Source organism: Diabrotica virgifera, chromosome 5 (assembly GCF_917563875.1).
Source record: "Diabrotica virgifera virgifera chromosome 5, PGI_DIABVI_V3a".
In the NCBI taxonomy this organism is placed as follows: Eukaryota; Metazoa; Arthropoda; class Insecta; order Coleoptera; family Chrysomelidae; genus Diabrotica; species Diabrotica virgifera.
The window spans coordinates 119,528,763-119,542,125 of record NC_065447.1 but is presented as its reverse complement, the minus strand read 5'-3'; the positions used below and the strand labels follow the sequence as shown (position 1 = coordinate 119,542,125).

At 32.7% G+C, this 13,363-nt stretch overlaps 2 long non-coding RNA genes across 2 annotated transcripts; both read left to right on the top strand.

Annotated features, from left to right (window-relative positions):
• The first annotated feature begins 806 nt into the window (after positions 1 to 806).
• LOC126884343 (uncharacterized) lies at positions 807 to 2,765 on the top strand. Its single transcript, XR_007697971.1, has 2 exons — positions 807 to 1,808; positions 1,957 to 2,765. It is a non-coding gene; the product is annotated as an uncharacterized LOC126884343 (long non-coding RNA).
• Positions 2,766 to 6,202: 3,437 nt separating this feature from the next.
• LOC114339328 (uncharacterized) lies at positions 6,203 to 9,856 on the top strand. The gene is made up of 3 exons (XR_003653903.2): positions 6,203 to 7,627; positions 7,688 to 8,000; positions 8,828 to 9,856. It is a non-coding gene; the product is annotated as an uncharacterized LOC114339328 (long non-coding RNA).
• The last annotated feature ends 3,507 nt before the right edge of the window (positions 9,857 to 13,363 follow it).

Here is a 13,363-nt window from a genome sequence, read left to right as displayed (position 1 = left end):
CGTGGAATTTTGAGAACCAAGGTCGATTTCCTTGAAAATTTGGATTTAGGTAGTAATTATAACCTTTGTCAAAATCTACTCTATGCCGAAGTGTGTTTTTGCCCTGGGGGTGTAAACAACCCTATCTAGGGGATGAAAATTTTTTAATCAAAATGACTATGGAAATCGATAGAGTGACCAATTCTGAGTAAATTTTGTTTTATAAAATTTCTTTGCAAAATTGACACTTTCCAAGTTATTTGCGATTGAAACTATGCATTTTTCTCACGTAAAACTATGACAAAAGCTCACGTTTTATAACCGTTTTTTAGGAATAACTTAAAAAAATTTAATTTTATAGAAGAAAACATAAAAAACAAAATTGTAGCTAATAAAAAACAAAGAGATGCGCGTCTGAAAGAACTATATATGTACACCCAATAACAACTGAGGTTGTTTAAACTTTAAATGATGGTTATTTTTTCGAAGAACATCGAAATGGAGAACCTTTAATCTCAAATAACTCGAACTTCGTGCAATTTTTTGGAAAAACTTAACAGAAATCTTTTAAAGTTCATAATATGTATAGCCACTGTTGCTATATAATATGGATTATAAATCTGTACATGTACCTTAGCCACAGTTTTTTTGCTTATACGAATCAGTTAGTTCACTCTAGTTTTTATGCGGTTCCTGCGCGTGCAGAAACTCCTAGCAGACTGCGTAGTAGACTAGGAGGAAAATGTTGCTGTTGCAAGATTTAAAATATTCCGATAAAGATTATTCCAAAATTATAATAAAATAATTATGATTATCGATTTTTTTCAAAAATCCGAAAATTAAATTCATAAATGGTAAAATCCTTTACGTACACACTTGTATAAAATTTGAAAAATAATATTTTCTAATTATTGATTGAATGTATTCAAACAATTAATCACAAGTAACTATCTAAATTGGTGATATTTGGCAACAGTGAGTAGATCTGGTTTATTTATGTATGTTTATCTTAGACAAGGAAAAAAGAGAGGACGGGTAACACTCATTTAAAACACACGTTCCAAAAGTGAAGCCAGTTTTTGGTTTGTTTGTCACCAGAAACATGGCGGTCACGTCAAAAATAACAATGGGTTGCCAGTGGTGGGTGTTCGTTGAAGGTTAAAATTTCATAAAAAATAAAGTAAATCATCATCTAAAATTCGTAATAAAAACATATGTATGTATTGAAACATATGTACGTAATATGAGCAACTTAATAAAACATTTACCGTACACAAATTCTTCATTTTAAATACATTTCATGTTTTTATTTTAAATACTCAATGCATAACAATACCCCAAAGATACGTCGATGATCAAAATCTCTGGTGTCAGTTTGGCTTCACTTTTGGTCATAGGATTACTCGTCCTCTCTCTTTCCTTGTCTAAAGTCCACTTTACATCAACAATAAATTGGACAAGAAATTGACCAAGTTATTCAAGGCCAAATTTGACGTGTAAAAGCACACTTTGACATCTAAGTTTGTTCGTTATAAACTTCACGTGAAGAAATTGACGAAAAAGAAAATTGTTCTATTTTTTCATTTTATTCGGCGTGAATTCAGTGTCACCAACCTGTGTCCATTTGGCGGGAAGTGGAAGTAGAGCTTTTTGTTTATTATTATTTGTTGAGGTTGAGTCTTTCATGTTCATGACAACCTAAAAATTTTGATTGGAAAATGCATATAAGATAAGGGGGTGGAAAAATGGAAATTAGTGGCTTTTTTTGCAGTTCTGTCTGTTAGTTTTGCGTTTTGCTCTGGCTGGGTCTCTTTTGTTTAAACAATTATGTAAGTATTATAAAAACGTTTTCAATTTTCTGTATTCTTTAGGAAACGAATTATTTATGCATATTATTACCTGTAAATAGTAGTACCTATTTATTTTGATTTTTAATTGTAAAGAATAGAAAAATTACCATTCATTTTAATTTTTTAGAATCAGCTGAAAGTGGTCTACAAAACAACCAGGAAGGAAACGTATTATAGCCTTGTTGTGGCTATGAAAGGCAAAAGAAAGATACACCTATAAAAAGTGTATTGACTAGTTGGAAGAAACTCCACATTGTCGATGCATAATAAGATATTACTTTATAAACAAATATCAAGACCTAGGAATGGAACCTGGATAATATAGTCATCAAGAAGATAGCAGGAAGTCATGAGCAACAACTTCATAAGTATGAGAATATTGAGGAAATCCAGCTCCTCATATCTACTACTGGACAAACTAGAAGATTGAAGAGGACAAAGCCTTTTGAACTAGTTTGAGTGATAAGTGATAGTGAAAAGCAGAGCGTAGTGCTTGTGTGCCTGTGTATGTTAGAATAGTGCACGATCTTGTTAGATTAGATAAGAGACGCTATGGGGTAAGCTCTTCATTTTAAGGAACAGTAGTAATTTAGGTTAAATTAAAATTGCTCATTGGTCAGTTATGACCAGATTGTAATTCTCTGATGTTTGGCAAAAAGGGCTTAAGTCAGAATTGCACATCAATAATGTTTTGATGATTTCTGGACCATAAAAAAAGTGTTGCAGACTTAAACTGTATGTACCAATAAAAAGAGCCGATTTTTCTGGTCCAGAAATCATCTAAACATTATCGATGTGCAATTCTGACTTAAGCCCTTTTTCCCAAACATCAGAGAATTGCAATGTACAATTCAATACAAACGAATCATCATCGTAGTGATGATTATGGAAAAAAATATATGACAAGATTTTGTGCAATAAAAATGTTTATATTTATCAAGGATGTATTATTTGGTATGGCCACATATACTTCTGGTATATTGTCGGTGATGTGACAATACCTCCTATCTGCTTTTTCATGAATTTTGTAGGAGACGAAAAACCATTTTTAGGGTCATCTCTGTTTTCACATGTAAATTTTGACATGTTTTGTAGTAAATAGATAATTGAATTTACTACAAAACATGTCAAAAAATATCATATGAAAACAGGAGGTGACTGTAAAAAAAGTTTTTAGTCTCTCTTACAAAACGGTTAACAGAGGTGACAGTTAATAGAGAGACAGATAATTAAGGTTCCACTGTATAGTGAAATTTGGACACCCGACACCCCATACAAATTTTATGGGGGTTTTGTTCGTTTAAACCCCCCCAAACTTTTGTGTAAGTTACAATTGAATTATTATTGTGGTACTATTAAACACAATGTTTTTAAAACTTTTTTGCCTCTTAGTACTTTTTTGAAGTCAGTTTTTATCGTGATATTTTGAATATTTGTCAAATCCACCACATATTTGTATATGGTTAAGTACGATTGTAGAGACTAATAATATGAAAATTTATTAATGATTTACATTTTTAGGTATATTTTGAACCATTTTAAAAAGAAGCCATATCTTGATAAAGAGAGCTTTATCGAAAAAATAGAAAGAGGTAAAAAAGTTTTAAAAACACAGTGTTTAACTAATGGTACCGCAGAAATAATTTAATTGGAACGTACCCAAAAGTTTGGGGGGGTTAAAGGGAACAAAACCCCCATAAAATTTTTATGGGGTGCACAAATTTCACTATAATTTTTCTTTAAGATGTTACTGCAATAATATTGCTTCATGTCCATTTTCAATAAAAAATCTTTAATAGTTTTCGATATATTCGAAAAAATCGAATTTTCATTTTGTATCTTCAAAGGGCTGTAACTTTTTTTGTGTGCATATTTGTACTAAGGTAAGTTAGGTTCATTCAAATTATTTTTGGTTCCAGAATATGTGATTTAATTTACGACCAATCTTTTCGGGACACCCTGTATAATAAATGGGATTAGCTGGCTTAAAAATTCATAATCTACGTTCTGTAGAAAATATACAGTTTTTGGTTTCTTTTTAACTAGATCTTAATATCTAACCAAGCATTTTAAGACCTTTTTATTATTTTTTCGATGATATATTCATGTTTTTAGTTTGTTCAAAATATTCTAGATGATTGTACACTATAATAGATAGCCAACTAAATAAACACAAAAATTTTATTTTTGTTACAGCCTGTATATAAGTTTACCTATATATACAGTGCATTACGCACCACCTTAAAAATTGGGCATTTTTGATGTCTCGAATTTCCTAAACCTGTTGTCCCATCTAAGTGATTTTTTTATAATAATATAGCCTGAGGCTATAGGTTACTGCCTTATGCTTGTCATGCACGGGGAGCTATACTGTAATATATATTATATCACGTCGCTCTCTATAGTAATGAGTGAGCCTGCACATACGGAACCATTAGTTCCCTGTCTGCAGGCTCACTCATTACTATAGAGAGCGATATGATATAATATACATATATTACAGTATAGCTACCAGTGCATGACAAGCTTAAGGATGTAACCTATAGCCTAGGCTATATTATAAAAAAATCACTCAGATGAGACAACAGGTTTAGAAAATTCGAGACATCAAAAATGCCCTATTTTTAAGGTGGTGCGTTAATTTCTTGGAGAAGTGTATTGTAATTTAATGTAAATAATGTAATATCCAATAATTGTAATTTAATATAAGATGTAATATAAGTTCCTTAAAAATATATTTTTTATTTCCCACTATACATTCTCCACAGGTCTAAATATCGATGCTAGACGTCCACCGGAGGTCCTCTCAGGACGTTAGATGGACGTTCGGCAGCAAGACATTGGACCAAACTGGGACATCCTATGAAGGTCCAATTGACATTCACTGAACGTCCCCTCGGACGTTAGGTGGACGTCCATTGGACGTTTGGCAACGTGGCATTTGGACCAAAATAGGACGTCCTGTTAAGGTCCAATTTACGTCCCCTAGGACGTCCGATTAAGGTCCAATGTACGTCCCTTCGGACCTTAAGTGGACGTCCAACAGACATTCGGTAGCGCGACATTTGGACCAAAATAGGACGTTCCTTGGACGAAAACGGACCTCCCTAAAGTCTGTGAAGGACATCCTTGTGCTATTAGGGATGTACGTATATAGTATCTTTATTCTATTATATTCTACTCTATTTCAAACCTATTCTATATAAGTATCTACACATTACACCTATTATCATCATCATCATTCTCTTTGCCTTATCCCTATGCAGTGTCGGCTTCCCTAATTGCATTTCTCCACACAATTCTATCTTGAGTCATATCAATGTTAATCCCCTTTACCAACATGTCCTGCCTTATCGTCTTCTTTGGTCTTCCTCTCCTACTCCTTCCAGGAATCTGCACTTCAGCTATTCTTCGTATTGGGTGATTAACGTCTCGATGTTGAACATGACCAAACCATCTTAACCTATGCTCTCTCATTTTGGCATCAATTGGTGCCACACCTAGACTTCCCCTAATATACTCATATCTAATTTTATCCTTCTTTGTCACTCCACTCATCCATCTAAGCATTCTCATTTCCACCACATGCATTCGTTGTTCCGCTTTCTTTTTCACTGCCCAACATTCAGTTCCGCGCATCATAGCCGGTCTTGTGGCTGTTTTATAGAATTTTCCCTTCAGCTTCATTGGAATTTTTCTGTCACAACACACCACTCGCTTCTTTCCACTTCATCCATCCAGCCCTAATTCTACTGCATGCATCTCCATCTATTTCTCCATTACTCTGTAATACCGATCCTAGGTACTTAAAACTATTGCTTTTCACAATCATTTCACCTATTATATTATATTTTACTTTATTCTATACTATATATCTATTCTAATCTATCTATATATTTCATTTAATCTGTTACATTCTACTCTATTCTGTTTTAAATCAAATACTTTATTAGTAAGTATCTACATATATATTACATCTATTCTATTATATTCTACTCTATTCTATTTCAGTTTATTTTATACTATATATCTATTCTAATCTATCTCTCTATTTTATTTATTTTATTAATCTGTTCTATTCTATTCTGTTTCAAATCAAACACTTTACTCAAACAAAGAAACAAACGACATTCAAAAGCTTCTAATAAAAAAATCATTGCATTGGTACTACTGAAAAAATTGACATTTTTACAACATTTATTCCAAGTTCCTTCAATTTTTTTGAGGACAAGAAAATTTTAAATTCACGAATTTATTGGCGTCAAGTTAATAACGAACAAACTTGGATGTCAAATTGTGCTTTGAGAACACGTCAAATTTGGCCTTGAATAACTTGGTCAATTTATTGTTCAATTTATTGTTGATGTAAAGTGCACTTAAGATGTTTATTCCAAACATAACCTTATAAACAAACAGTTGTTTATTTAGAGTTATTTATTATTGTTTTCTCATATTTTGCAATTGGTTTACTTCGAATTTAATATGCATTACTGTGGTATTTCTCCAGTTTTCTAAGAAGGTTGGTGATTTTGAATTGGGATTATGATGAATTTAACCCAAAGGCAATGTGTGTTTATTTATGTGGCAAAATTCCAGGCACCATAAAAATTTGGGACAACATCAAGTTTAGGGCAACCAAACATAACCAATTTGTAGTTGACATTTGAGGTAATCTAAAAACACTAACAGTGTTGCCATGTTGTAAAATATTTCTTACTGTAACATCTAAAATTCAAAATTGAATAGAACATTTATAATTTAAAAATCGAAAACAAATGTTATATATAAATCAGAAAATATATTATAGTCTGTTCGCTAAACTCAGACGCAACTTTCTAGATATTTTAGTCGGTAATTTTGCCAATTTTAGTAAAAAATTATCCACTAAAATATGTAGCCAGTTGCGTCTGAGTTTAGCGAACAGACTATAAAAGCATTAAAATTATATAAAAATCAATAGTGGCAATAGTTAATAGAAACATTAAACAATGTGAAGATTTCTAAACTGTAACTAATAAAATATCTAAAATACTAAATAGTAATAAAAAGAAACTAACTTAAACTGTAGACTCTAAACTCTAACTATTAAAATATCTAAAATACTAAATAGTAATAAAAAGAAACTAACTTAAACTGTAGACTCTAAACTCTAACTAATAAAATATCTAAAATACTAAATAGTAATAAAAAGAAACTAACTTAAATGAATAAACTAACCTATGAAATAAACATCTAAATTATAAAAAAAAACATTTTAAACAAGGTCTAAATTCATATGTCTAAATTATAAACAGATATGGCAACAGGGTTACCATGTCTAGGGATTTTCCCCGAATCTAGGGATTTTTTGAAGCTTTTGGAGCTCTGGAGGGATTTTTTTTGAAATCTAGGGATTTATTAAACTGTGCTGGCGCCATTTTTTGTTGTTATTAAATATCTTTTTGTTAAAATATTATTAATATTGTCATTATTTATTGTTCCCTGACATAAATATTCCTAAGTAAACATTAAAACATTACCTAATCAATGATTAAAGTGGATTAAACATAGTGTTTAATAGGTTATAAATTAAATTGACAGCTGTCATCTGTCAATTTCTTCTTTTTTAGGTCAAATTAATACGATTTAGGGATTTCTAGGGGAAATTGAAGCTCCCGTCTAGGGATATTCTGAAATTTCATCTGGCAACCCTGTATGGCAACACTGTTCACAAAATTCATGCTGTTGAATGGCCGTTGCCCTAAACTTTATGTTGTCCAAAATTTGAGTTTCTTCCTGTTGCCCATGGATGAAAATCGGTAAGAACGTAAATTCTATTTAATATCATTGACATCATTTTTGACGTGCTGTCGTTTTAGGTTTGCAGAATGAAAAGAAATTGTTCAATGTGATAAACTTTCTATGAACAGTCCTCAATATTGTTACATTAACTTTTATAAATATGCACTTTACATCTTGAGGAGCAGGCCTTTGCAGAAATACTGAAAAGCGGGTTGCAAAACAACGCAAAATAAAATAAACGAAATATGTCTTGAGATTAAACATTCAAGTTGAAGGTGTGTTCTTCCTTAAACTGGAATGATAATTTTGTAATTCTGTAGGCACATCTATTGAGAAGTTACAACCAGTGGCAAAGTGCCTTAAGGGAATCTATGACATATATAATTGAAGGTATGAGTATATGTTTCAAATTAATTGTTGAATGATTCTGAGAAAGTGTAAATGTTTTTCATGAATTTGGTACATAACTGTCTTTATCTAAACTCTAAAAACCATTGACATCTGTTTTGAGAAACCATGTTCCTAGAAACCATGTTCCTAGAAACCATTGATAACAAATATAGACAGTTACCTCTGCATTTGTTGTATAATCTTACTACCCTATCCATAGCGAGTCTAATTTTTAAACCTATAATAATTGTTTACGTGCTGGTTTCATAAAGATGCTTCAAAAATATATATGGGTCTTACTAGGCAGCACAGCCATGCCTTTAATAGCTTTTCCAATTATATTTTCAATATGCTTATTCTAGTTAATTAAGATTGCGGGATAAAAAGACCACTAAATATTTGAGTTCATTTTTAGGTATCAGCATTGACTCTACAGCCCATGGTGGGTCTTGGCCTGTTCCAGAATCAGCTTCCACTCTTTCCTATCCTTTGCTTGGCTTTCCAATTTCTCACTTGAGCATGAATTTTTGGTATATATGGGATTATATTGTGATAACAACCAGATGTATGAGAATAGTATGTTGTTAAAGAAGATTGTGGTGACACTATTCATGAATATCTGATAATATTGGTTAATGTGAATGGAGTCCAAAATGGGGTTTAGGCTGTTATATAAAAAACTAGGTCATTAGCATATGGAAGTAGGGCGACATTATCTGGTATTAAATTATGTGAATGAGGAGAATTAAACCTAAAAACTCTATTTATTCTGCTAATCAATATGATTTTGATATATTTTAATATAAAACATATGTTATTCTTTCTAGGGACATCTCCTCTGAAGGAATTACAATTATTTGCCAGTATGTCAAATGAATTTTCAACATCAGTCATACTTTCATTAATTTATTGATGAAAATAAAACTAGGTACATGATTTATTTACTTCCAAGGGATTCTAAGATACTATGTGTAAAAAGTCCAATATGCAGTGATGAGCATGCTAATAACTGGCAAAATATGGGATATAACGCCAAAGATGGGAAACATGGGATGCATTCTGAAGTAAAAAGAGATGAAACTGAGAGAAATTATCGATATAAACATATAAATTAACATTACATTACATAGTTTCCCACCTTTAGACGTATCAGATGAGTATGAGAACTGTCACTGTGACAGGAGAATTTTATAAAATACTCCTGTCACAAAGGTGGGAAACTATGTAATGTTATTGTCGGCTAAGAGTGTTAACCTGCTAACTCCATTTTTCACTGTGAGTGATATTGGGGTAGTTTCTAGGTCTGTGTACCTTCATACCATGTCCCACAAGCCCGCTGGTTCCACTGTAGTTTAGAGATAGCTATTTCTAAACTACATTGGTGTCGGCGGGTTTGTGGGGTGGTGTATGAAAATACACGGACCCAGAAACTAGCCCAATATCACTCAAAGTGAAAAATGGAGTTAGCAGGTTAAAACTCTTATCCAAGGTTATGGTAATTTATTCGTTTATAACGATAAGTTCCACTTCTACCAGTTTCATCTCTTTTTATCTCGCAAGTTAATATGTTTTCCATCTTTTGCGTTATTTTGCCGGTTATTAGTGTGAGTGCTCATTACTGTATATTTACGATTCTGTGATTTCTCAATATGATGCTGAGTAGGTATAGATCTGAGTAGGTATATAGTAGGTATCTACAACCCTTTCAAAATAGAAATTTATAAGTTCATTTTATGTACCTATTAAACTTTATTTTAAGGATGAATTTGAAATGCTTGTAGGGAATATATCTGTAAACAATAAAATTGGTATTGTAAAATTGAAATTCTCAAAATATAATTTATAATTCGAATGTATTATTATTTTTTTCCTCTATAGAAAAGTCCTCTTATTAGTTTTCTCATTAGCCCTTTTGACAAGACATCAGTACTTCGTTTTTTAGATTTCTCACAAGGATTCAGATCCGGAAGATCCTGCGTAGACGCCAGTACTTACTTAATTACTTATTCCTCTTCACTCCATGCGGAGCATAGGGCGTCAACTGTCTGCCTCCATTCTGTCTTATCCTTTGCACTGATCTTTATTTCTGTCCAGGTTTTCCCAATAGGGCTTTTCATTCACAGTCATTTGTTTCGAGCTTCTGTTATATGCCATATAATCCGTGTATATTCATAGATATAACAGAATAGATTGGGCGAGTTCGAAAAATAGCGTAACGCGGAACAGTTTGGGTCGGTGGTCTATCTTTCTCTCTCTACTGGCGCTCAGCTTTCTCTCTCTAGCATATGATGGCTGCCGCCTCTGTGTAACTGTCGTTCCATTACTCCCACCTCTTGGTAGATACGCTCACACTCGCACGACAGACAAAGATAGCTAGACCACCGTACTTGATATCAGCGTTACACCCCGATGCATTGAGTGGCATATGACTAGCCTGATCTATTGTTGACATATCTCTGTGTATATTAGTATTATACACAGATTATACAACATATGACAGCAGCTCGAAGCAAATGACAATCAATGGAAAGCCCTATAGCATTAATTTCTTTTTCAACACTTCTTTTCCACATTTCTACGGGTCTACCTGGTCTTCTCTTTCCATGTGGTGTATATTCTAGGGCTTGCCTCGCTATGTCTGTGTCAGGTCTCCTTAGTGTGTGCTCCATCGAACTCCATTTCCTTTTGCATATTATCTTAGATATACATAGGTTTCTGGTTAGTTCTTGTCCATAGCTCTTGGTTTGATATACGGTTTCGCCAGTAAATGTTAAGAATCTTCCTTAGGCATTTATTTATGGATACCTGCATCTGTCTAATACATTTTCTTGACACTTTCCAAGTTTCTGCTCCATATAGTAATACAGTCTTCACGTTGCTGTTGAATAGTCTTTCGGTTTTAATTGTCATCTGATGTGAAGACCACATTTTCCTTAGCATATTGAATGCGTTTGTAGCGTAGACGCCAGTATTGTACTATTTATTTCTGTACTAAGACAAATCACAGAAAAGGCCATCGAGTACAATAAACCAGCATATCTATGTTTTACCTGACAAAGGCTTTCGATCGCAGACTCCCAAGTCGAAGACGTCTTACACTTACTGTATAGAAGAGACATGCCAATCAATATTATACGAACCATCGAAAACATCTATTCCCATAATCGAATACAGGCAAAGATAAATGGAAAACTAACACAGTTTATACCAGTACAAAGCCGAGTCAGACAAGGGAACCCGTTAAGCCCACTGCTCTTTAATGTATCTAATAATGGACGAAATAATAGAAGCAGTATATAAAGATCATGGTTACAGAATGGGGAACAAAAAACTCCAAATATTAGGTTATGCAAACGACGCCGCATTAATCGCCAAGACAGAAGACAATCTCCAAAGATTAACACACATCTTCAATAAAACAGCCAAGAAATACAATATCAATATGATAATATCAGCAGAAAAAATACATGTATGACATCTAAATACCCACTACGAGGTAAAATCGAAATTGATGGGAAAATATTAAAGCAGGAAGCAAGGTTTAGATATCTAGGAATAGATATACCCAGTTACGGAGATGTTGAAGAGGAAGTACGACAACAAAGCTTAAAAGCAAGTAAAGCGGTGGGATCTCTTAATGACACAATCTGGAAGAACGAACACCTAAGACAAGACAAAAGCAAGAATCTATAAGCTTGGATTATAAGCTTTCATCCGACACCTCATTTGCCATTCTATCTGGTTTAATGACTGAGGAGTTGTGTTTACGGACAGACGGACGTATATAATTCAACGCTTTCACATTTTTTTCAAAACAGTGAAAACAATATTTCTTTAGAAATCCATAAATATATTCGCTAATAATGAAACTAATTTGCAGTGGTTATAGCCAACCTTCATTAGTGGAGTAGGCATTAGAAGAAGAAGACCAATGAAGATAAAGTAGAGCCCATTGTTAGACCAAAATTTTGTTTATATAGAAAAAATTATTTAGTTGAAAATAGTAGGTACATAATCTCAATGAATCCATTAAAGCTGATATATTTAGGCCCGTATTCATAGTCGGTACTCAAGTCTGAGTCGATGCTTAAGGTCGACCTTGAACAAATTTGTATACAAATTTTTTCAAGGTCGACCTTAAGCATCGACTCATACTTGAGTACCGACTATGAATAGGGGGCTTAGTCTTCAGAACAACAATAATAATAATTATTTATGAAACCATCGATAAATTGTCAAGAGCTTCGTAAACGTTAATTGTAGAAAAGTATTCCTTATTTCGAAAAATCTATTTCAAATTTGTCCTATTTATTTTCGAGCAGTGTATCAAAAATAATGTTGAGCAGTATAACACATGCTGTTATGCGCTTGCGTCCGGCTGCAAGGTCTCGATGCGCAGTGGGAAAAATGGAACATTTTTTCATAACGTACTTCACGGCAAGTGACTATACTGATTGTTGTATAAACCTATATACTGTGCCTTAGCTATGCTATTTAATCAAATAAAAAATTTCAGTAAATAAAAAGCCTCGTTTTCTCCTCTATTTCACTCCACAATAGAATCATGATACAATAACCCAAGATACGACACGCAGTGTTCCTAATTTCGTTTAGGTCGCGCATGACGTCACGTTGTGAGTAGATCCTTTACATTTCGAATGCCTTGTCATTATGATTTGGGGATTTTAGCTTTTAATATCAGTTGTGAAATTTTCGAGAAATGCCGTTTTGTTCAGTATGATTAAATATAATTATTAAGAACATAATCTAATAAAAGAAATCAATTACAAACATGATTTTTTATTATTAGGCAAGATACATCTCATTAGGTATATATTATACTGTATAATACACAGCGTTGCTCTCTACTGTTGTCCTGAAGCTATTTTCTTGTGGCAATTTTGTAATTAACTATTTTTAATGGGAAATAAGCCACACTTTTACCAAAAATAAATTATTTTTTTAACGTTTCGACGTCCAAATCGGATGCCGTTCTCAAAATACAAAAAATATTAATGAATTAAACAAAAATGTTGCTTAGTAAAAAATTATTCTAATAATTTATTTAATCTGACTCATTTATATCGGCAATTCAGACATAATATATTATACATTTTAAAGTAGAAGACTTTAAAATAATATTGCCAATTGTTCATGCGATTACATGAAATCAACCCCAACTCAAGGATATCCGTCACAAAAAAAATCATAGCATGTGATCAGTCTTTAAAAATACAACCACATGCAACGATGACAGTAAAATTGTCGCATTAGTGATTCCATAGTAAATCACGAGTGAAAACCAGGAAAAAACCTCGTAATACTATCATGACATCGTAAGTATTAGGTCTTACTATTATTAT